Source organism: Canis lupus, chromosome 12, assembly GCF_011100685.1.
Source record: "Canis lupus familiaris isolate Mischka breed German Shepherd chromosome 12, alternate assembly UU_Cfam_GSD_1.0, whole genome shotgun sequence".
NCBI classification, from domain to species: Eukaryota; Metazoa; Chordata; class Mammalia; order Carnivora; family Canidae; genus Canis; species Canis lupus.
In genome coordinates this window covers 43,340,174-43,364,532 of record NC_049233.1, presented here as the reverse complement: position 1 = coordinate 43,364,532, position 24,359 = coordinate 43,340,174, and the positions used below count along the sequence as shown (strand labels likewise).

The following is a 24,359-nucleotide window of genomic DNA, read 5'->3' as shown; positions in this document are numbered from 1 at the left end:
CCATCCATCTTATTTTTTAAAGATTTTTAAAATTTATTTATATATTTATTTATTCATGAAAGACACAGAAAGAGGCAGAGACACAGGCAGAGGGAGAAGCAGGCTCCTAGCAAGGAGCCCAATGTGGGACTCGATCCCAGAACCCCAGGATCACGCCCTGAGCCAAAGGCAAATGTTCAACCACTGAGCCACCCAGGCGTCCCAATCCATCTTATTTTTTGATACACTTCAGAATAATTCTGGATATGAGTTTACTGCCCTCTTAAGTACTTAAGCATCTATATCATTAGTTGGAATTCTGTAGTTGCTTATAGTTTTTTGGAATGACTTTAATTATAAAAGTAATACATATCCATTGTAGAAAGTTGGAAATTGCAGATAAAAAATTTATAATTTTTTCAATTAGTATTTATTTGTATCAGGTATTGTGCTATATACTTTACTAGCATCATTGTATTTAATCCTTTCCCAAACCCTAAGAAGGAGCATTATCCCCATTTTATAGATAAGGAATCTAAAGCAAGTTACCACAGTTTCTACAGTGGCAGAGTTAGAATATGGACCAAGTATATCTCATACTCTCACCCTTAACTACATGCCACTCTGCTAGTCTTGACTCCATCGCACTGTACTTCAAGATAACCACTATTGACTCCTCTCTAGACCCTTTCCTAAGTGTTTGTGTTTCTACAACTGTATTTTCCCACAAAAATAGTATTGTGTTTTATGTGTTGTTTTATAATTCTCTTTTTTCCATGTTTGCAAACCTTTTCCTACTTTTTCCACGTTTGCAAACCTTTTCCAACAGCTTCTTATTCATGGCTGCAGAGCATTCTGCTGAGTAACTAAGCCATATATTTTTACTACTTTATTGTTGAATATTTTTCCAGTTATTATCAAATGTGAAAATATAAATCTTTATAAATATTACTAGTTACATCCTTTGGGTCCCAAGTAGAATTGGTGGGTCAGAGATTTTGTGGGTTTTTGCTCTCAATACAAATTTCCAAATTGTATTTGGGAAATTGTTTTTATCAATCTTCTCCCACCAGTAGTGGGAGATATGACTAGCAGGTTTTTCCACATGCCAGCCAACACTGACACTGCATATATAATTTAAAAAATCCTTTTTAGTTAGATAAGCAAAAACATCTATGCTTTGTTTGGCATACCTTGGATTATTAATGAACTTGAACCTATTTTTTCCCATATTTATTCATCATTTAGATTTTTCCTTTCAGGTACTGAATGCTTGCTTGTTCATGTTCACCCAGTTCATTGTTAAGTTACTCTTTTGAAGGATTTCCACCCATTTCATGTTAAAGCCCATATTATGACTGAAATTTTGTTTTGGATGCAGAGCCTCGTTTTTGAGAAGTGCAGTAAAGGCAGTCACACTTGGAGTACCTCAGTGACAGCAGAAAGGTTTGCATTTTCTTCTTTTTGACAAGATAAATCTCTGTGAGATTGCTGTGAAGCAAGGAAGGATTTTAGAATTCACTTGTACAGAGTAATCCTAGAGCTTCTCATTGACACAGTGGCCTTGGGAGACATGCCTGGGCAAACCATAAGGACAGAGGGTTAGCCAATTTAGTAGCTGGCTTTGAAGCCCTGTGAGGCCTCCGGGAGTGCCCTCCAGGGGAGCTGAGGAGTGCTCAACTGAGAAGGTAGACCACCCTAGTGAGGAAAGGGGGACTGTCTCTGAGCAAAGAATGGGGGAGAGTGGGTAATGCTGGAGAAGCAGAGGATAGAGAGTGGGCTGATGGTTTAGCTTCACTTTTCTCTGATGAATAATCCTCACTCCCTCTGTCTGCCTTGCTTCACTATGAGGAAAATCAGAAAGTGTGCAGCCCTTGAGCCCTGAGTCCTATTTCCTCATTAGTGGGGTGACATGGTGGCTGTCATTCGAGTTAGCTCTCAGAGGATGGCTGAGAGATTGTCTTCAGCCTGGCATAGTTAGTAAATATATTTGGTCAAAATTCACTTATAGTTTCACCTGTGTTCCTTCTCCATGGGAGCATGATAATAAAATGCACGTCATAGGAGAAGAAAGATCAAAAGAAATTACTTGGAATAATATCAGTATTACTTGAAAATGTTAATACTGGTATATTACATATGATGATACTTTTACCTCTATTTTTCTTTATATTCCATAATGGTACATTTATATGTATAATGGAAATAATAATAAATTTACAGTTCTCCACCTGGGTGAGAATCTGCCCTAGCAACTAAGTTAGGTTCAAGAAATAGGAAATCTTGTTGTTTGTAAACATCCCTTCCAGCAAGTTAGAGCTTATGAGTATGGGTTCTTTTGTATTAGTATGTTGGTAATTTAAACTTTAATAGAAGAGGTAGCAGTTCAGTAGCAACAGTAATTTAAATCCAGAACCCATCGTTCCAGATCCCCCAAATCCTTGTGTGGACAATGTGGCTGGCAGTGTGTGCTCCTCTTGGGGACTGGAGTGCCAAAGGAGTCCATGCTGAGATCTGTTACATTTGCTCTGATCCAATGCGGTGCTTTTGCTTAGAGACTTAAATTTAATCTCATTCAGTATGGATTTATATTTTTCTGCTAATTCCACACAAAGGCTCTAGAAGGAGAGGTTACCAAAGGAAACTTGCATAATGTGATGTCATTATTTCCCCTCATCACGGGTCCTGGGAGGGATGGCACTCAAGGTGAAATTTAAAGCCAGTCCTTCCAGTGAGTGGGATGGTATCCAAGCAGAGAGAGCCAAAGTGTAAAAGGTGCTTAAAGTGGGCATGAAAAAGTTCTTGAAAACTGGAAAAGGGTACCATTGTATCTTTTGTTGGCTTGAAATTCTTGGCATGTTAATTAGTCTATAAAAAGGTCCTTGCCAATGTCATAAGGCAAGTTCTAAAAGCCTCAGGCTTTTAAACTTGAAGTAGTACAGTGAAGGACGGACCTCACACAGAATGTTCATAATGTATTGCAAAAACTGACAAAAATTGATTAATTACTTATATTAAAACTAATTTGCAGTGATGGCATTAACATTCCGAAGCCAGCTATTTCTTTCAGTGTGCGTCTTGTAGCTGGGAACCTATCTTCGTTCTTTGTTCATTTCTTAAAGCAACCATCTTTCATTTACCCTCTTTTTTGGAACCATTTCTTCCTAGGACTACAAATATCTGAGGTTCACTTATCTAATCAAGATTTCCTTCTCGATAGAGGTTCTTAGAGAATTCAGTGGCAAAAAAATGGGTTGTATGTTTGAAGCCTGAAATTACTATGAAAAGAAAGATAAAAATTGATGATAGAAAGTTCTTTTTCTGGATAGGATGTTTGCAAAAATTCTATTAAGCAGAACCTGTTAAGGACATTGCCTCATATCAGTCACTGACTGCCTCCCTGAAAATTTTATTTTATTTTTTTTTAAGATTTTTTTTTATCCACTCATGAAAGACACACACACACACAGAGGCAGAGACATAGGCAGAGGGAGAAGCAGACTCCATGCAGGGAGTCTGACATAGAACTTGATCTCGGGACTCCAGGATCATGCCCTGGGCCAAAGGCAGATGCTAAACCACTGAGCCACCCAGGGATCCCTGAAAATTTTAATTAACGAATTCTACTTAAGAAACATCTTTTTGGAGCTACATTGATTACCGGCAAGTAATCTATTTCCAAAAGTTATCCTTTGTACATTTATAAATGATACAGATGTTCAAACTTAAAAATTTTAAGTATGTGAAGTGCTTTTCATAGTGTCTTATCTGTAATAAATGCTCAATTAAAAGCAGCAAGTACTTTTCTATCTTGATGGAGGCATTTCTGTTCTGCCCCTGGTGGGAGTAATGAAGAGTGAGGAACTGCCTTCTCCCGTGTGCTCCAGCTGTCTGGGGCTGCAGGGCCCTCTGGATGGATAGTATGAGAAGTTGAGGACTCTTTATTGCATTCGTTTCTTTTTTGTGGTCTTTGCTGTATTCTATTGAGCAGAATTTTCCAAATGTGTTCTGTCCCAATGTCTCAATTGGGACAATGGTCTCAAAAGAGGCTCAATGAAAACAAATGATTATGTGTTCAAATGAGTTTGGGAAGCGCTAGAGAAAGAATGTCAAGTAAGTTTAGTATGTTCTACTTCAGCTTGAGAACTAATGATTACGCATGTCTAACTGGTGTGGATAAGTCATAATGGTAATTCTGTTGTATCATCAGCTTTTAAATGGTCGTAATGCAGTGAATCCTTCCGTATAAGGTATTTGCCTCCTGGTTCCAATCAGACTCCTTCCTACTGGGGCAATCGTTCTCTCCCCAATGACCATTGAAACCTACAGAGACTCCAAGGTTAACAAAGCCAACTGGAAAACCAGACACTGTTGTAACTCTGGTATGCCTCTGCTGGCATGGTAAAACACTCTGCATTTTAAGTTTAATCCATGGCACAGCATTAGTGATGAGATTTTATTTTCTTTCCCAAGAAGCTTTTCAAGTACAGATTTCTCAATGAGAACAGCCTGGTGAGGAGGGAGGCAGTTTTTCTGGAGGAAGGCCACTCCAGACTGTGGAGCCTAACCAGCTGTATTTGCTGGTAGACTTGCCATACATAATACATTTGATCTTGGGCAATTACTTAAGCTTTCTGTGATTTAGTTTCTTCATCTATAAAATGGGAATAATAGTGGGACTTACTTCATGGCGTTGTGGAGGTTAAATGAGATAGTACTTCTAGAAGAATAGTTGATATTCTTCTAGAAGTACTATGATTGATAACAAGTAGCAGTTACCATCATCCTTATTACTTTCTTGGAAGTACATGATGAATCATGTACTAGAAGTACATGATTGATAACAAGTAGCAGTTACCATCATCCTTATTACTTTCTTAGAAGTTAGAGTTAGCATTCAACCGGAAACTTCTTTTGAGTGTGTGTCTACAATTGGATTTCCTAGTCTCTTTTAGAGGGCATGTTACATTCAATAGCCATATGAGGCTTAGTCTACACTTAAGCAACTGAGTCCTGAGGAATTGATGTTAAAATGATAGCTTGCTAGAGCTGGGGAGGACTACAAATGTGACCAAATCCTGCTCTCATTTCACAGGTGAAGGTGCTCAGGTCCAGACAGGCGAGAGACTTTTCTAAACTCCACATTTTGCTCCAGGTGAAGTTGACAAGAGAACTTAGCCTCCTGATCCCAGGGCTCCTGCTCTTCTTTCTTCATACTACCTTGGTACTGGAGACCTCCGCATGTGGATAGTGACATTAGTTATTTTGTTTTCTGTTTGAATTTGTGGATTGTTTCATAGTGGAGGTTGACATTCCTGGAACATAAAGAAGCAATGTGAAAGCAGAGGAAGGGAAACATGTTGGAAAAGACATGAATTTAAAGCCAGAGAGTTCTGCGTTTCAGTCCTGATATGTGGCTGTGTAACTTTTGAAGGGAATTAGTGTGGCCTTCTGTAACTTTTACTTCCTTCATTTGTTTGGGAATAATGATAGTTGCTTTTCAGAATTCTTTAGAGGATTAAATGAGAAAATGTATAAAATTACTTGGAATGTAGTAGTTACTAAATAGATGGCAGTTATCATTCAAAATGCTAATGAGAGCTTTAATAGATGATGTCATTGCCAGAAGCAGCTTCCTGAGAATAATAGAGTTGAAAACAATGTGATTTTGTTTGAAAAAACTTGAGGAAATTTTACGTGGCTAGTAATTGAAAACACTTTAAAAGTTACATAGATATTCTATGGAATAAAATTTGAAGTTAATAAACATTTTTTAATTTTTCTTTTTATTTAAGTTACATTTACCAACATATAGTATAGCACCCAGTACTCATCTCACATTAAGTTAATCAACATTTTTAAGAAAAAGCACAAGACTTCAAATACATTTTAGTTGTGCAGCAGACTGCTCCAAAATATGCAGCTAGCCTCCTATTCCACCACCCATCCCAAATTCCAGAGTTCCCACTTTCTATGGCTGTTGGGGATATTTTGATGGGAAAGTTTGAGAAGCATTGATTTAACCTGTCCTCTTACTTACTCCTAGGTTGTAAATCTAATCACAGAGGGAAAGTTAGACTAAGATGAACTGCCAATTTCCCTTACCAAGTGGTATGGTGGTGATGCTTGGAGGGTGGTGACAGTCAAATCATGTTGGCTTTCAGAGATTGTTTGGTCCCACCCATCTTTGCTAACCTCTCATTCTCACTTCTGAGAATGCTCAGTCCTTATTTTTGGGTTCCATTATTTTTGCCTGCTGATCATCTGTCCTTCCTTCTGCTGGTAATAGCTCCTGATTTTCTTTATCCTCCCCTGACTCAGCCCATCAGTAATGGATGGGACTGCTGGGCCAGGGTGGCCATACAATGCTAGCCTGACCATGGACTCACTCCTTTCTTCTCTGGCTTCTGTGGTGCTTTACCCCCTTGAACTTGAAGCTGTGAAGTTGTAAGCCTGGAGCTGTCTAATGCTCTGTCAATGAGGAAAGCTACACAGAGACACACAAGTCCTTTATTTTGTCTTTGCCTAAAAGTGTAGGAGTTGAGTTTTCTATTACTGGTATCATTCTGCATTGGTAGGTACCCTTGGCTTGTTCACTCTAATCAATTGTCAGAATTATCTTTATAAAGCCTATCTTTATCTTGAAAGTTAATCATTTATTCTTTCACACATTTATTTATTCTCTCATTTATACTTATAACAATCATAGAATATCTACTTTGGCAGATACTGACAGTGTTATGTTCAATATCCATTCCTTTCTCTTCTTTATTAACAGAATTATAATTTTATTCAGACCAATGATGTACCTACCATCTGAGGCCATGGGTCATGATTGGTTATATATTAATTAAACTAATTCTTTTTCACACCAATCCTATGTGCTTTCTCAGCCTCCTTTGTAGCTAGTGGTGGTCGTGTGACCCAGTTCTAGCAAATGAGGCGTCGCTGGAAGTTAGCTGAGGAATTCCTGGAAAGTGTTGCTTTCTTGATTAAAGAATACATAGACAACTGGCACAGTCCTCTTCTCCTTCCTATGGCTGTGATGTGTTGAGCTTCAATCATCACCTTGCAACTATGAGGTTCCAAGTATGAGGGAAAGTCTTGGAGAATCACAGAGAAGACAAGCTTTAAGTTGTTGAGCTGATGTATCCTCACCAATCATCATTTCCTTCAAGATTTATTATATAAGAATTACAAATCTCTGCCATCTTTCTGTTACTTGAAGTGGAAAGTGTTCCTACCAGATATATCTGGGTATGAAAGAACTGGGTAATGGGCTGAATGCTGGAGATACATAGATGTAAAAAGACATGTCCTACTTTAAGAAGCTTGTCACAGAACTAATCATTCACTGCAGTGTGTGTTATAATTGCTACAGTGGAAGTATACAGAAGGGGTGGTGCCTAAAACACCTGAGCTTTGAGTTAACTCTTAAACAGAAATAAGATTTTCCAAGTGGACCCAGGCATGGAGTTGGGAGACTAGAACAATTCATGGGAGTTAGGACACAATGGACAAAGATAGATAGCTAATTCAGGAGGTATGAGCAGTTATAAGTTGTAAAATGCGGGGAAAAAATTAGTAGCCAGAGATGAGTCTATAGAAGTAAGCTTCAGATTTTAAGGGCCCTTATTTTCCATGCAAAGAAACTTAATCTAACATGTAGGTTGATGGATTAGCACCTAGGTGAATCACCAATGGCTTTAAGAGTACAGTTTCCCAGTGCCTAGCGTAGATCTGCATTGCAATCTCTCTATATATATATTACGGTCTGGGAATCTGTGTTTTTGAAAACTTTCACAGATGATACTGGTTAAGAATTACTGACATAGGTGATAAAGAGATAGTGAAAAATTGGATCAGAGTCATTACAAGATCATATCTGCCTTTAAGAAAGATCCAATTGTGTACCTAGCATATTTGAACAGAGTGCATCATTTTTAAACTCATTCCTTTCTGTATGACAAAGCTGTTTTCAGTAATAATAATGTGAATATATTTTGTTCCTTTGTTTTTTAAAACTTAAGTATCTACAAAGAATAAATTCCATTTTGAAGATTCAAATTTATTAAAATATTTTGAGTATGAACTAAAATTTACATATACTAAACAACTTCTGTTTTTTGCACTCATTTCATTGTTTGAAATGTTAAACACAAATCAAAACATCAATTGGTTACAAAATGATAAAACTGAAGTAACACAAGTCCTGTTTATTCATCTTTATAATCACTGTACTATCATTGTGAATCTACCAAGTCATTGCTTTGCATGGTTCTGAATGGACAGGAATTTTAGTTACCACAACTTAGATAAATAACACCAATCCCTCAACATCAAGGTTCCAATTTCAGTTACTACTTTAGTTTATTAACTGTGAATAATTGCATGAAGCACAAACTTCCACTGGTAGATGTTCAGCCTACAAGACACTATGTAGATAACAAATGTGCATTATGGTCAGTGACCGCCTAGACATTTTTTAAAAAGTCTTTGGTGATTGGTCACTGTGTATATGTTGGTCATTTTATGCACAGACACTAAAGTGTATAGTTGTGTTATATCCTTGTTGCCCAATGATAATCCACATGACATATTACAAAAATGGATAAAAAAGAGGAAATTGACCATCAAAGATGAAAGTGCAACAAAGAAACAAAAGCAATAATAACAAAAGTGAAACTCAAATCTAAGTTAAACAGAGTTATGGGAGAAGTAGCCTGACCATGTGAATGTTGACACTGTCTCATTTGAGACTCCAGATATGTAGCTGGAGAATCTCCGTGAAGGTGAATTTACTGACATTAATGAGACAAGTGGCTGTAATGAAAAACATAAAGATGTCCCTGAGGAAGTGATACCAGCAAAAACTTACATTAAAGGAACTCTTGGAGATATTTCATGACAAGCAAAGGATAGAGTATTGGAAGCTTATCCAAACTTAGAAAGGAATATGACAATTTGTCAAGGCATAGAACAAATACTCCTTCCATATGAAAAAGTTCTAGAACAAGAAGAAGGCAAGCACCAAACTACTCTTTTTTTTTTTTTTTAAAGATCTTATTTATTTATTCATGAGAGACACAGAGAGAGGGAGAGGCAGAGACATAGTCAGAGGGAGAAGCAGGCTCCATGCAGGGAGCCCGAAACGGGACTTGATTCCGGGACTCCAGGATCATGCCCTGGGCCAAAGGCAGGCGCTAAACCGCTGAGCCACCCAGGGATCCTCCCAAACTACACTTGATAGGTTTTTTAATTTTTTCAAAAAGGGAGAAAACACCTTTAATTCATAATATTTCTAATGTTTTAAATTATAGTATACTAAATAAACTTTACTACTTTCTCATTTCCCTATTCATTTATAATAATGAGTTTTTTTTAATGTTTCAACCAAAAAATTTAAAAGTCACAAAGGAATCCTACATTTTCCATCAATTATGAAGATTGTTTTACAGTGATCATGAAGATTTCTGCATGTGTAGTTATTTTTACTCCCACAATGCCTTGCAAAGACTGCCTGTATTTGAGAATGTGTAGTAGCATAGGGATTGGAGATATAAACTGCTCCTGAAGTGAGCTTGAACAGTAATGAATCATGACAGACTTACTCATTGGATAAACACAGGGTGCTAACTGTGTAATTGGGAGTTCTCTGAATTGATTTCCATCTAATAGATGTTTTATCAAAGGATATGCAACCAAAAATGTGGTAATTTTAAGCTCATGTATATAATATTTAAAAATAGTAATCACAACAATTGTTTAGAACTTAGAGTGAGAAAATATTTTTTTTTGGTGGGAGGAATGGTTTGTCACTGACTCATATTTGAAAACAAGTTTTTGTCAGTTTTAGTATTGTTTTAAACTCTCTTGGAGCACCTGGGTAGCTCAGTTGGTTAAGCATCTGCTTTGGGCTCAGGTCATGATCTCAGGGTCCTGGGATCGGGCACCATGTCGGGTTCCCTGCTCGGTAGAGAGCCTTCTTCCTCTCCCTCTGCTCCTCCCCACCACTCATACACTCATACTCTCTCTAAATAAATACATAAATTAATAAAAAAATCTTTAAACAAAACAAAACTCTCAATAGACTTGTCCACATATTTGCCTGCACTTAGGCAACCACCCTGCCATTGATTTGGCACTGGAAGCAGTGTGGGGGGAGAGTAGAAAGCAGAGAGATAGAGCTGAAAGGCATTTTGCAGAGGAACTGATGGAGAGGACTTGAGCTAGAATAGTCACATTGGAAATTATGTCAGACTATTGGTTTGTGTAATGATAATCAAGTTTAATTCCTGCCTGAGATGGCAGTGGCCATCTCAAAGTTGCTGCCACATCTCAAAGTTGCTACCACATCTCTATCAGACCCTCCCTCCGTAGTTGGTATTGCTGATTACTTTGGGGCTTTCATTGAACTTACCTGTGAACTTGCTAATTGCCCTTCAACTTGTCTCTAGGTTTCCGGCACTCTGTATCTAGGTATCTACATCTTACCTTCAGTGTGACTTAGCCATGCCCCCAGTTGAGCTTGATGGTCCAAACAATCTAGCCTATCATTAGAATTGTTAAGTGAAATAAAATTTTTAGTGAAACAGATTCTAGAATTTTTCTTTTTTAAAAAAATTATATTTATTCATGAGAGACACACAGAGAGAGGCAGAGACTTAGGCAGAGGGAGAAGCAGACTCCCTGCAGGGAGCCTGATGGGAGACTCAATCCCAGGACCCTGGGATCATGACCTGAGCCCAAGGCAGATGCTCAAGCACTCAGACACCCAGGTGCCCCTAGATCCTAGAATTTCTTTATAACACATTTTAGGATTTACTAACTTTAAAAGTAAGAACTTTGCCTGCACCCCTGCCCTATTTTCCTGAAATGACTATGCCTATTTCCCTTCTACATCATTATCCTATAACACCCTTTTATAAGTTTGTTTCTTTCATTAGGCTGGAGACATATGTATTTATTTTAACATATATATTTATTTTTCCAATGTCTTGGAAAAAGTTCAATAACGACAAAACCTGGACTTATAATAATGTAGTTGCTAGAAATGACAAATTGATAGCCTGCAGGCCAAGTCCATACTTTAGCTGCATTTAATTTGGCTCATTTAAATCTTTTTAATTGGTTACTAGTATTTAAAAATTGAGATCCTCTGAACAAAAACATGGCTTTTCTGCTTTGTTTTCAGGGCACCTAGGTGGCTCAGTTGATTAAGCATCTGTCTTTGGCTCAGGTCATGATCCTGGGGTCCTGGGATAGAGCACCACATTGGGTTCCCTGCTCATTGGGGAGTCTGCTTCCCCTCTCCCACTGCTCCTTTCCCCACTCATGCTCTCTCTCTGAAATAAATAAATAAAAATCATAAAAAAAGTTTTCATTATCACTGGGTCTATATTTCTAGGTAGTAGTCAATTGGTGCTAAATAGTGGCTACCACCTTTTGACAGGGTCTCTCTAAGCTTGATTTCTGCTTTTATGAGACCTACTTGAACCTAGTAGACATTTAAATTTGTAACTCATGATTTAGAATTTAGAGTCTACAATATTATCAAAGGTCACATTAGTCAAACTGTTTCCTTCAGAATATATAATCAGACTGTTGACTGTCTATTCCCCAAAAGGCTACCCAATAAATTTAGGTTTGATCAACATGGGTTTTTTTTTTTTTTTCAGCTTTCAACACCCATGCACAAAGATAGGGACAATTTTGCTTGGCTTTGGAAAAGAATTTGAATGAAAATGCAGGAGAGATATTTCTTCCCAATTATGCAGATAGGAATAAATTAAGTATTGTAAAAGTATGTGCAGATTTCCTAAACAGTGACACCCAGCACTTCTAGACCATTCTATCATGCCATAATATCTGGCAGGGGAATCTGTGAATACTTGCTTGCATGTCCATCCCAAGGTCTTTTCCAGTTCAAATTTTTCATCACCACTCTAGAACACCTAATAATTTAAGTCACTCGGGCGTGTTTTTTCTAAAGTGGAAAATAAAGTCCGCATAGTCATAAATCTGCCAAACTTACTGCACAGCCAGTTTACCTAACCAAACAGACTGCTCGGTTTTTCCCTCTAACTAACATACCTGCTATTTTGGTAAGTTCACTGTGGATAGGTCTTCTTTAAGAACGAAAGATGTACACTTGCTTTATGTTTTCATGATTAGAAGGTCTGTTGTATTGATTGTCCTAGAACAAAATGGCTTTCAGTCAGAGCTCCTTATTTTAGGAGACCAATAGAAAGTTGGTTTCACATTTTTAAAAATTTAAATAAGGGACACCTGGATGGTTCAGTGGTTGAGCAGCTGCCTTCAGCTCAGGGTATGGTCCCAGAGTCCTGGGATCAAGTCCCATATCAGGTTCCCCCCAGGGAGCCTGCTTCTCCCTCTGCCTGTGTCTCTGCCTCTCTCCCTGTGTTTCTCATGAATAAATAAGGAAAATCTTTAAAAAATAACAAAATAAAAATTAAAAAAATTTAAGTAAGCTTTTCTTTTAGAATAGGTTTTGATTTATAGGAAATTTACAAAGTTAGTATGAGAATACTCCTCACCAAGTTTCTACTGTTATTAACATTTTACATTACTGTGGAAAATTTGTCATAACTAAGGAACCAACATTGGTGCATTATAATGAACCGAAGTCCACACTTTATTTGACTTTAACTGGTTTTTCTTTAATGTCTTTTCTTTCTATTCCAGGATCCCATTACCACAAAAAACATGTTATATTTAGATATCATGTCCTTTAGGCTGTTCTTGATTGACAGTTTCTCAGATTTTCTTTCTTTTTCATGACTTTAACAATTTTGAGGAGTATTGGTTGGATATTTTATAGAAGTCCCTCAATTTAGGGTTTTCTTATGTTTTCTCCTGATCAGCCTGGGGTTATGAGATTTTGAAATAATAGCACAGAGGTCAAGTGCACCTCTTATTACATTGCATCATATCATGCATTACTCTCTCTTTTTTTTTTCATTTCAAGGGCATGCTTTATTTTTTTCTTTCTTTTTTTTAAATAATAAATTTATTTTTTATTGGTGTTCAATTTGCCAACATACAGAATAACACCCAGTGCTCATCCCTTCAAGTGCCCCCGTCAGTGACCGTCACCCATTCACCCCCACCCCCGGCCCTCCTCCCCTTCAACTACCCCTAGTTCATTTCCCAGAGTTAGGAGTCTTTATGTTCTGTCTCCCTTTCTGATATTTCCAACACATTTCTTCTCCCTCCCCTTATATTCCCTTTCACTATTATTTATATTCCCTACATGAATGAGAACATATAATGTTTATCCTTCTCCGATTGACTTATTTCACTCAGCATAATACCCTCCAGTTCCATCCACATCAAAGCAAATGGTGGGTATTTGTCGTTTCTGATGGCTGAGTAATATTCCATTGTATACATAGACCACATCTTCTTTATCCACTCATCTTTCAATGGACACCGAGGCTCCTTCCACAGTTTGGCTATTGTGGACATTGCTGCTATAAACATCGGGGTGCAGGTATCCCGGCGTTTCATTGCATCTGAATCTTTGGGGTAAATCCCCAGCAGTACAATTGCTGGCTCATAGGGCAGGTCTATTTTTAACTCTTTGAGGAACCCTCAGACAGTTTTCCAGAGTGGCTGCACCAGTTCACATTCCCACCAACAGTGTAAGAGGGTTCCCCTTTCTCCGCATCCTCTCCAACATTTGTGGTTTCCTGCCTTGTTAATTTTCACCATTCCCATTGGTGTGAGGTGGTATCTCATTGTGGTTTTGATTTGTATTTCCCTGATGGCAAGTGATGCGGAGCATTTTCTCATGTGCATATTGGCCATGTCTATGTCTTCCTCTGTGAGATTTCTGTTCATGTCTTTTGCCCATTTCATGATTGGATTGTTTGTTTCTTTGCTGTTGAGTTTAATAAGTTCTTTATAGATCTTGGAAACTAGCCCTTTATCTGATACGTCATTTGCAAATATCTTCTCCCATTCTGTAGGTTGTCTTTGAGTTTTGTCGACTGTATCCTTTGCTGTGCAAAAGCTTCTTATCTTGATGAAGTCCCAATAGTTCATTTTTGCTTTTGTTTCTTTTGCCTTCGTGGATGTATCTTGCAAGAAGTTACTGTGGCCGAGTTCAAAAAGGGTGTTGCCTGTGTTCTCCTCTAGGATTCTGATGGAATCTTGTCTCACATTTAGATCTTTCATCCATTTTGAGTTTATCTTTGTGTATGGTGAAAGAGAGTGGTCTAGTTTCATTTTTCTGTCATGCATTACTATCGTGATTACTTGTCCATGATGATGTTAATCTTAATCATCTGATTTATCTAGTGTTTACCAGCTTTCTGTACTGTAAATTTACTGCATTCCCCCCACTCTACTTCCTTAGTTGAAAGCAGTCAGTAAGTAAAGTCCATACCCAAGGTGTGAGGAGTTAAAGCTTTATTTCCTTGAGGGGGTAGTATCTACATAAATTATTTGGAATTCTTCTGCATTGAAGTTTCATCACTCCTCTCTATTTATTTGTTCAGTAATTTATTTGTATAAGTAGAGGCTCACAAATATGAACTTTATATTACGGGTTATAATTCACTACTATCTTATTTATTTTGTTGCTTAAATTATTTCAACTTTGGCCTTTGAGAACACTTTCAGTCTGGTCATGTGTTCCTTTGATGTGCCCCCATCATTTTGTTTATTGAGCACTTCCTTACTTTATGGCATTGCAAGATTCTCTAGGCTCATCTTTTATATTCCCTGCCTAAGTCCTAGAATCAGTCAGTTCTCCAAGGAGGTCTGGTTTCTTTTATTAGAGAATGGTAATAGAAACCAAGATTTGGGCATTGGATGTGCTCATTGCTCCTGGGATGTCATCATTTCTAGGCCCTCTCAGTGGACAGTGCTAGGACTTGTAAAATCATTTCTCTACCTATCTGTATCATTTTAAGCCAAATACATGTTCGTACTGATGTTTCTGGCTCTACTCCAGAACCACATGGCTCATTCTGCTTCTACCTTGTTTATTTATAATGTCTCAGTAGTGAGAAACCTAGATCCTACCACCCATCATCCATTTACTCATTTATGTGATCCCAGTATAAGATTTTCTTATCTCCATAGTCTCTACATATAATGGGTTCATGAGAGATCTTGGGGCCCAAACTCAGGTAGAAAAACCCTGTTATTTTTAGTTCTTTCTAAATAAAGATATAGGCATTTGTAAAGCACATTTGGCCACACTGCAAAATAAATATCCATTGAAATAGATAAGTATACATTAGCAGATAACATATCTGTGCATATGAGTATACTATTAGTATAATTGCTAATTAGGGGTATCAGCTCTAGAGGATTTATGAAGGCAAGTGATTGAACAGGTGAATATAGTCATTCAACATATCAGAGGTAGAAACTTTTTGTTTTTTGTATATAACAGAAACCCCTTGGGAAGCTTTAGCTATACTCATTATTTGGTTGCAAAAAAAGATTTCTTATAAAAGGATATTTTGTAAAGTTGTACAAATGAAGCTTTATCCTTCGGGAGTAACAAAAACCAAGGTGAGTGATATTTAGGGAATTAAATTATAAAATGAGATAACATAAGTTTGGGGTATACTGAACTATTGCATTAGGAGTTATTTGAATGCAGAAACAGCTTAATGTATTTCTAGAGTAAAATAAATTTCTAGTTTTCTTGAAAAAATGCTAATGCAAACATATTATAAAAATTTCCCTTATCATTAGATGGAGGCAAGTAGAATAATGACTGTACTTCTGGGAAGGCCTGCAGTGCTTTTGGAAGAATTGATCATGTTCTCCAGTGAGAGCCTTGTTCTGGGTGCTGTAATTGTGCCAGAGATGGAATGTGAAACTACTTTTATTGCAGAGACATGGAGGACTAATACTAACAAGCACAAGGAAACCATTGAGAAAGACCAAAGATGCCCTCAGAAGTTCACAATCAATATAAAGTTTTGATACAACATGGAGTATGAGGTGAATCTATCACAGTAGGAGATAATTCCACAAAACTTCATTAAAAATGTGGCTCCTGGCCTATTACTGTAATTAGTGAACATTTGATCCTATCCACCAGCTATTCCTAGCTTAGTGATTTGTGTTGAAGAATTTAAGTGGCAATGTTAACTTTCAAGAGGGGTCTTATAGGTATCTCTAGTTCTCTCCTGTGTCTGCATCCCCTAACTTAGGTCAAACAACACTCATTTCTACTGGGGACACATCTAGTTCTTGTAACCTCATGCTATTTAAGGTAGGAGGGGTACTTAGAAACCCTAACATTACTGCAGAGAGGAAGGAAACTCCGCCTGGGCTTATTAAATAAATAAATGAGTGTATGAAGTGGATTAAAGGGAGAAGCTAGGGGATCAAGTAGGGAAATATAGAAAGGTTTTGTTTATGGTATATTCTTGAAACATTTGATACATTATTCAAATCTATTCCCTTTCTTAATATGGAGGATTTAATGGACTAAATGGCATTCATTGGTTACTTTAGTGTGGATAACCAAGAACTGACTGACCAGAAGCATCTGGTGCAATTGCTTAAATTAGTGCAACTCTCACAATGAATGATTGTGTCTCTTACTGATAGTACACTCATCACCTTGGGAAACACAAAAATATTACAAAAATAAAAATACTGACATGACCTTTCCAGATATTAAAAACTAAATCTTTTACAAGGTATGGTTCATTTTTGTTAACAAAAAAGGTTATAAAATATTCCTTATTGATGTGCCATGAGTCTGTCAAATTGGGTAAGTACAGAAATAGATTTGACCTCTTTATCCTCAGTAGTGAAATCTGTTTTATGATTCCAAGTCAAGAAAATTATGTTCTATGTTATATCCATATTAAATGCTTTGAAAATATGATGTTTGTGTAATAATTTACCTTTTATAAAATATTTGCACAACCATTATTTCAACTGGAGTTACCAAATAGGACAAATGTTAGATTTAAAAAATATTTTCTTAGAAATTCTGAAAGATAATGATTCTTTTAAATTATTTTATTTAAAAATTAAAATATTTTATCTATTCAGATATCACAGTTCCAAATACATTGTATGTTATACTATTATCGTTTCATCTTTAAGATAAAGTTTTAATTACATAGAAACTTATCAATAATGCAAAGAATCCTCATCATAGGAAATATTTTTTAATATTTTATTTATTTATTTGACAGAGTGAAAGCAAGAGAGCACAAGGAAGGAGAGCAACAGAGGGAGAAGCAGGCTCCCTGCTCAGTGGGGCTTGAGCCTAGAACCCAGGGATCAAGATCTGAACCAAAGGCAGATGCTTAACGCATTGAGCTACCCAGGCACTCCAGAAAAATGTTTTCATTAAAGAAAAGTCTTTCATTTTAATTTCATCCAGTTTGATTTGACCATTTCTAAACATGTATTCACTATGTGGAGAGTGCTATGCTAATGGGTTGTAAGACATGTATGTAAAATCACTTCTGTTCCCAAGAACTAATAATGACATATAAAGTCTAAGGAGTTCATGAGGATCTCAGCTATCTGCTATGGGCAGTGTGGGAGAGCGAAGACAAGGACAAAAGAAACTATGATGCTAAGCAGGACATGATGCCAGATATATAAAAGCAATGATGTGATGAGCACTAGGTGTCCAATAATTCATCAGTTGTAACATATATTGGATTAGGATCTAGTCATATGACCTTATTTGACCATAATTACTTCATTTTTAATTTTTTTAGTTTTTTTTTAGAGAGGGAGAGAGAGAGACAGTGAGAGAAAGGGGGCAGGGAGGGGCAGAAAGGGAGGGAGAGAATCTTAAGCAAGCTTCATGCCCAGCACAGAGGCTGAGATGGGACTTGATCTCACAACTCTGAGATCACAACCTGAGCTGAAATCAAGAGTTGAATCCTTAACCAACTGAGTCACCCAAGCACCCCCATAATTACTTCTTTAAAGGCCCTATCTCCAAAAATAGTTACATTCTGAAGTGGTATTGGGGGTTGGAAGTTCAACATATGAATTTGGAGAGACACAATTCAGTGCCTAACGCTATGTCACAGTCTGGGCTAAATGGAAGGAAATATAGATGCCATTTCTACAATGCACCCACTAAGCATATGTTATTTCATTTAATCCTCATAAACAGGCCCGATTACCATGATCATCTTCATGATGAGGAAAACAATTCTAAGAGAGGTTAAATAATATGGCTAGCACCACATATTTAGAAAATGATGGAATCAAGACTTAAACATTATGTGTTGAGCTGTGGATCTCCACTGCCACTTTGGAACAGAGGAATATCAGCCTCTGGTTGGGGATGAGGATATGAGATCCCTCTGATCCCTTTAAAACTACTTTTCCCTTTTCTTGAAGGTAAAGCTTTTGGGACTCACATTTAGGATATATTTCCTCTGATATTTGGTCCATAGGCTTTTTTCAAAAGAACAGGATGAGTATATTCTTTCCTTAGAAAAAGATGAAACACTGAAACTAATACTACACTGTATGTTAACTAATCAGAATTTAAATAAAAGCTTTTAAAAAAAAGAAAGATGAAACACCAAGTACATGCTTATTAATATACGGGGAAGTGTTATGTTAGTTACTCCTATTAATTTATTATTCTGGAAAGGTCATTCATAGGCTGTCACCTGCAATGTTGCTCACAGCTGTCTGAAGGGTTCCAAGGCCTAGGACCATTGCCTTCCTCCACCAACAATGGCTGTCAGGCAAGTTGCTCTCTTTTAGCTGACCCCCATTATGGCTCCTTTATTAATGACACTTGGGGTCATTGCTCCTGTAAAGAGGTAGGTAGAAACTATCTTCTTCTTTTTTTTAACTTTATTTATTTATTCATGAAAGACACAGAGAGAGGCAGAGACAAAGACAGAGGGAGAAGCAGGCTCCTCGCAGGGAGCCTAATGTGAGGGACTCAATCCCTGGACCAGGATCACTCCCTGAGCCGAAAACAAATGCTCAACTCCTGAGCCACCCAGGCGTCCCTGCCTTCTGGTCTTTTAAGAGATAAGTTTTCCTGAAGGCTGAATATAAAAAGGTTTTTGCCAAAGTAATTCTGTGGAAAATGAAATTTTCATTTGCACACAAAAATGGAGAAAAGCAAAATGGAGACTTCCAGAATAAGGTTTCAAATGTACAGACAGGTGTCCTGATAAAGACAGGCAATTCTCTCAGCACAATGCTCTTGTTTTATTTTTAATTATAGTGAGTTAGAAGGTTAGTCCTGCTCTTTGGTTGCACTTTAATTATTTTCCCAATGTTGTCTTTCTGTGTTATGATCTCTTTAAGAGGCAGGAGGAAATAGACATTTAATTGACCAGATGTCACTCAATAAATCTTAAGTGTTATTCTCTGTATCAGACAACCAAATGTAAAGCACTAAAAAAAGGCCTGATTTTTAAATATGAATTTGGCATAATTTAAGTTTTTAGTGATAATGATACTCTTAAAAGTAAAATTAAGAAAGTCTTTTAAAATGTTGGGCAGAAAAGGGTTTCTTACATGAGCAGTACCATTAATGACTGACCATGTTCTCTATCCTTCTATATGTTTGTCTATTGATTTATTCTGTAGTTTGTTTCTGAAGTGCCCTTTTCTTCACATAAAGGAGGCTGATTCCAGAGGAAGAGTCGACAGGCAAAAAGTTGAAGGTAGCTGGCACTTTAGATTTCATCAATAGCCATTCCCCTTCGAAAACAGAATTCTGACTTTTTGCTCACCCTCCTTCTAGGTATACCTCCTTTAAGGATGGCAGGCTCTTCTGCAACCAAGGAAATAACTTATTATTTATCTAAGCCAATTGTACTGGTCTCATTCACTTTTAGAAGTAATTAGGTTTAAGTATATGCATGCAACAAAGCCCTGCCAGTGAGACATGAGGGGAAATCTACTGAGCACTACTGAGAAGATCTTTTTCCCCTTACTGTTAGAAAGAGACAAAAGACAAGGTAGGTGTATTTAACACCTCACAGAAATCTTGAAACTGAGCCAGCCATCTTGAGCTGAGAAGGGGTGGAGGTCAGCCTAAGAAAACAATCAATATGCTGGAGATATGTGGATGGCATAGCAGACAATAGAAGGAAACTACTTATAATTTTTTTTTGCTATTTAATTATTTTTTAAAGAGATTTTATTTTTTCAGAGCAGCTTTGAGTTCACAGCAAAATTGACCCAAAGTACAGTGATTTCCCATATCCCCAGGTCCCCACACGTGCATAACCTTCCCCATTATCAACATATCCCCCACCAGAGTGGTACATTTGTTGCAACTGATGAACCTGCACTGATGTCATTATCACCCAAAGCCCAGAGTTTACATTAGGGTAGACTCTTAGTGTTGTACATTCAATGGATTTGGAAAAATGTATAATGACATGTATCCACAACCAGTATAGTCCCATGCAAAGTAGTTTCACTGCCCTAAAGATTCTTTTTGCTCTGTCTATTCAGTCCTTTCTCCCCACTAACCTCTTGCAACCCCTGATATTTTCACTGTCTCCATAGTTTTGCCTTTCCCAGAATGTCATATAGTTGGAATTATGCAGTATGTAGCCTTTTCAGATTGACTTCTTTAATTTACTAATATGCATTTAAGGTTCCTCTGTGTCTTTTCATGGCTTGAAATCTCATTTCTTTTTAGTGCTGAATAATATTCCATTGTCTAGATGTACCACAGTTTATCCATTCACATACTGAAGGACATCGTGGTCATTCAGAGTTTGGCAATTATAAATAAAACTGCTATAAACATCTGTGAGCAGGGCTTTAGATGGACTTAAGTTTTCACTTCCTTTGGATAAATACTAAGTAGCACAGTTGCTGGATTGTATAGTAAGAGCGTGTTTGGTTTTGTAAGAAACTGTGTTCCAAAGTGATGATACCATTTTGCATTCCCACCAGCAATGAGAGAAGTTTCTGTTGCTCTGTATCCCCATTAGCATGTGGTATTATCAGTGTTTTGGATTTTGGGCAGTCTGACAGGTATGTAGCTCTTGTTTTTAAGAAACATACACTGAAATATTTGCAGGCAGAGAGGCATTGCAGTATAATCTTACATAGCTCAGAAAAACTGAACACATTCTAAACACTACAAAGTAGTATTTATTAGAAGGGATCCCTCTTTTTCCTAGCTTCCCCTCCCCCTCCCCCTCTTCTTTCTAGTCTTCAACTTTTCTGTTTTATATGTAAAACAGCAAGAAGAGTTTTTTAAATTTTTTAAATTATTTTTTATGGCCAGGGTTGATGGGAGGAAGTGGAAGAAACACATTTTAATTTCTTCTAACTCTGACCATAAATTCTGGAGCATCAGTTTTCATACTTGGCTACAACTTGGAATCATTAGAAGAGTTTAAATAAATACTGAACTGATGCCTGGGTCCATTCCTAGAGATTGTGATTTAATTGGATTGAGGTCTTGTCAGGATTTTTAAAAGCTCTCTAGGTTATTCCTAATTGCAGTAAAATGTGAAAGCCACTACCCTAGAGTGATCTTATTTTTTAAAAATATTTTATTTAAATTCAATTTGCCAACAGATAGTATAACACCCAGTGCTCATTCCATCAAGCGCCTTCTTCACTGCCTGTCGCTCCTTTACACCATCCCCCATTCTCCTCCCCTTCTGCAACCCTTTGTTTCCCAGAGTTAGGAAGTCTCTCATGGTTTGTCTTCCTAATTTTTCCCCACCCAGTTTCACTCCTTTCCCTATAGTCTCTTTCACTATTTCTTATATTCCACATATGAGTGAAACCATATGATGATTGTCCTTTGACTTATTTCACTCAGCATGATACCCTCCAGTTCCATCCACATTGAAACAAATGGTTTACCATGCTTTCTGATGGCTGAGTAATATTCCATTATATATACATAATGGAATATTCATTCCATTATATATATGTATATATGTACATATATATGTATATACCATGGAATATACATTCCACTATATATATATGTATATACATACATATATATATGTATATACCACATCTGCACATCTGCTTTATCCATTCATCTGTCAAAGGACATTGTGACTCCTTCTAGAGTTTAGCTGTTATGGACATTGCTGCTATGAACACTGCAGGGTGCAGGTGTCATGTCATTTCACTACATCGTATCTTTGGGGTAAATACCCAATAGTGCAATTGCTGGGTCATAGGGTAGCTCTATTTTTAAATTCTTGAGGAACCCCCACATTGTTTTCCAGAATAGCTGCACCAGCTTGCATTCCCACCAATGGTGCCAGGGGGTTCCCCTTTCTCCACATCCTTGCCAACATTAATTGTTTGCTGTCTTGTTAATTTTAGTCATTCTCACTGGTGTAAAGTGGTATCTCATTGTGGTTTTGATTTGTATTTCCCTGATGGCAAGTAATGTGGAGCATTTTTTCAGAGCTTATTGGCCGTATCTAGGTCTTCTTTAGAGAAATGTCTGTTCATGTCTTCTGTCCGTTTCATGACTGGATTGTTTGTTTCTTGAGTGTTGTGTTTGATAAGTTCTTTTTAGATCCTGGATACTGATCTATATCTGATATGTCATTTGCAAATATCTTCTCCCATTCTGTAGATTATCTTTTAGTTTTGTTGACTGTTTCCTTTGCTGTGCAGAAGCTTTTTACCTAGAGCGATCTTATGATTTACAAATGCAAAGAAAACAATTTGACAAGGAAAAAAGTTTGACGAAAATAAATCTGTATTAAACATCTAAATCCAGGATCAAATAAACCTGTAGAGACAGGTATATTTCTTGTGTGTGTCTGTGTGTGTGTGTGTGTGTGTTTTAGCAAAGCAAACTTTGTGCCGAGGAGCACAAAGTGATTCTTAAGGCCTCATGATCATAATCACTAGAAGAAACCCCTAAACTTTTAATTATTCAGATTCCACTCCATGCCTTCCTAATCATAACTTCTAGAGTAGGTTGTTTGAGTAAATGTTTGCTTTAAAATAAAACAAAACAAACAAAAATACAACCCTCAAGTAATTGTGCTGATTAGTGAGGGTTTGGAAAATATGAGGATTGTGTACACTCTTCTAAACTTCAGTGATCCTCTGCCATTTCATTGACTTCAAAAGTATGTGTCTCTTCACATTAATGTATATTGAGTATCAGCCATATAGCAGCTTCTATGAGGTAGGATTTCTTAATCAGGCTCATGAATTCCCTTGGAGATCCAACTTGAAAGGGTATAGAAAACACCTGGAGAACTATTAAAGTGAAGTTCTTGGCTTGATGACTAGCAATCCAGATTTTGTAGTTCTGTGAGAGGCCCAGGAATCATTATTTTATTTTCTTACAATTATTTTTTAAATATTTATTTACAAGAGAGAGAAAATGCATGTGCACACATGTGAGTAGGGGGAGGGCCAGAAAGAGAGTCTTCAAACAGACTCCTTGCTGAGTGGAGTGCCCAATCCCACAACCCTTGAGATCATGACCTGAACTGAAACCAAGAGTTGGATGCCCAACTGACTGAGCCAGTCAGGCACTCTAGGAATCATTATTGTAATGTTTAGGTTGATTTCAAAGCAGATGTTTCAAGGATCAACCTTTAAAAAATTCTTCCTTGGAAGAATCATAGATCCACCTCAAGGGCTCTTTCAGTTTGCAGTTTTATGCAAAATTGTGTGTGCATGTGTGTGTGCGTGCACATTTTTCTGAGGTGGAAGGCCTTACTGGTACACCAGATTCTCAAAGGGAGCAATGACTCTCTACCTAGGATAGAAGAGTAAGGTCCAGAAATTTGAGTAAGGTCAGAAAGGAGTTATTATCTAATAGGGAAATAAAACCAAAGATAGCATTTTTATAAGTCATGTTCTAAATGTAGTTATAGATATAAAGTAAGTACAGAGGGGCTGACAAGAGAATAAGATTAGTTCAGTACTGAATATGTGACAGGTAGCATATGGTGCTTTACATATCATTCTCACAATAACCAATATGCCAGTATTTATTATCTCTATTTTATAGACATGGTTAAGTAATTGGTTCAAGGTCAACACTGAAGTCTGTTCTACTGCATCACAGTGGTTCTCAAAGTGTGGCCACAGGAAATCCCAAAGATCTTTTCAGGCAGTCTGTGTGGTTAAAACTATTTCAAAATAATCCTTAAATGGTATTGCTTCTTTCACTGTATCATTTGTAATGATGGAACAAAAGCAATGGTGGGTAAAAATGCTGGTGCAGAAATCAAGACAGTGGCTCCCAATTGTGCTTGAAGTCATTGTATTCCTTAATTGCTACACACTCACGATAAAACAAAACACTAACATAAGAATGTCCTTGGTTAACAGTCAAAATTATTTATTTTATGAAATCTTGATCCTAGCATACATGTGTTTTTGATATCCTATATGATCAAATG

General features: G+C 37.1%; 2 long non-coding RNA genes across 2 annotated transcripts in view; one reads left to right on the top strand and one right to left on the bottom strand.

The window, feature by feature from the left end:
* The window catches only part of LOC111098341, a 97,287-nt gene extending 79,972 nt beyond the window's left edge, over positions 1-17,315 (top strand). The window contains exons 3-4 of the long non-coding RNA XR_005367970.1: positions 15,715-15,966; positions 17,181-17,315. This is a non-coding gene — a long non-coding RNA (uncharacterized LOC111098341). The remainder of the gene's footprint in view (positions 1-15,714; positions 15,967-17,180) is intronic.
* Positions 3,765-24,359, bottom strand: part of LOC119874206 — a 165,543-nt gene continuing 144,948 nt past the window's right edge. The window contains exon 4 of the long non-coding RNA XR_005367968.1: positions 3,765-5,294. This is a non-coding gene — a long non-coding RNA (uncharacterized LOC119874206). The remainder of the gene's footprint in view (positions 5,295-24,359) is intronic.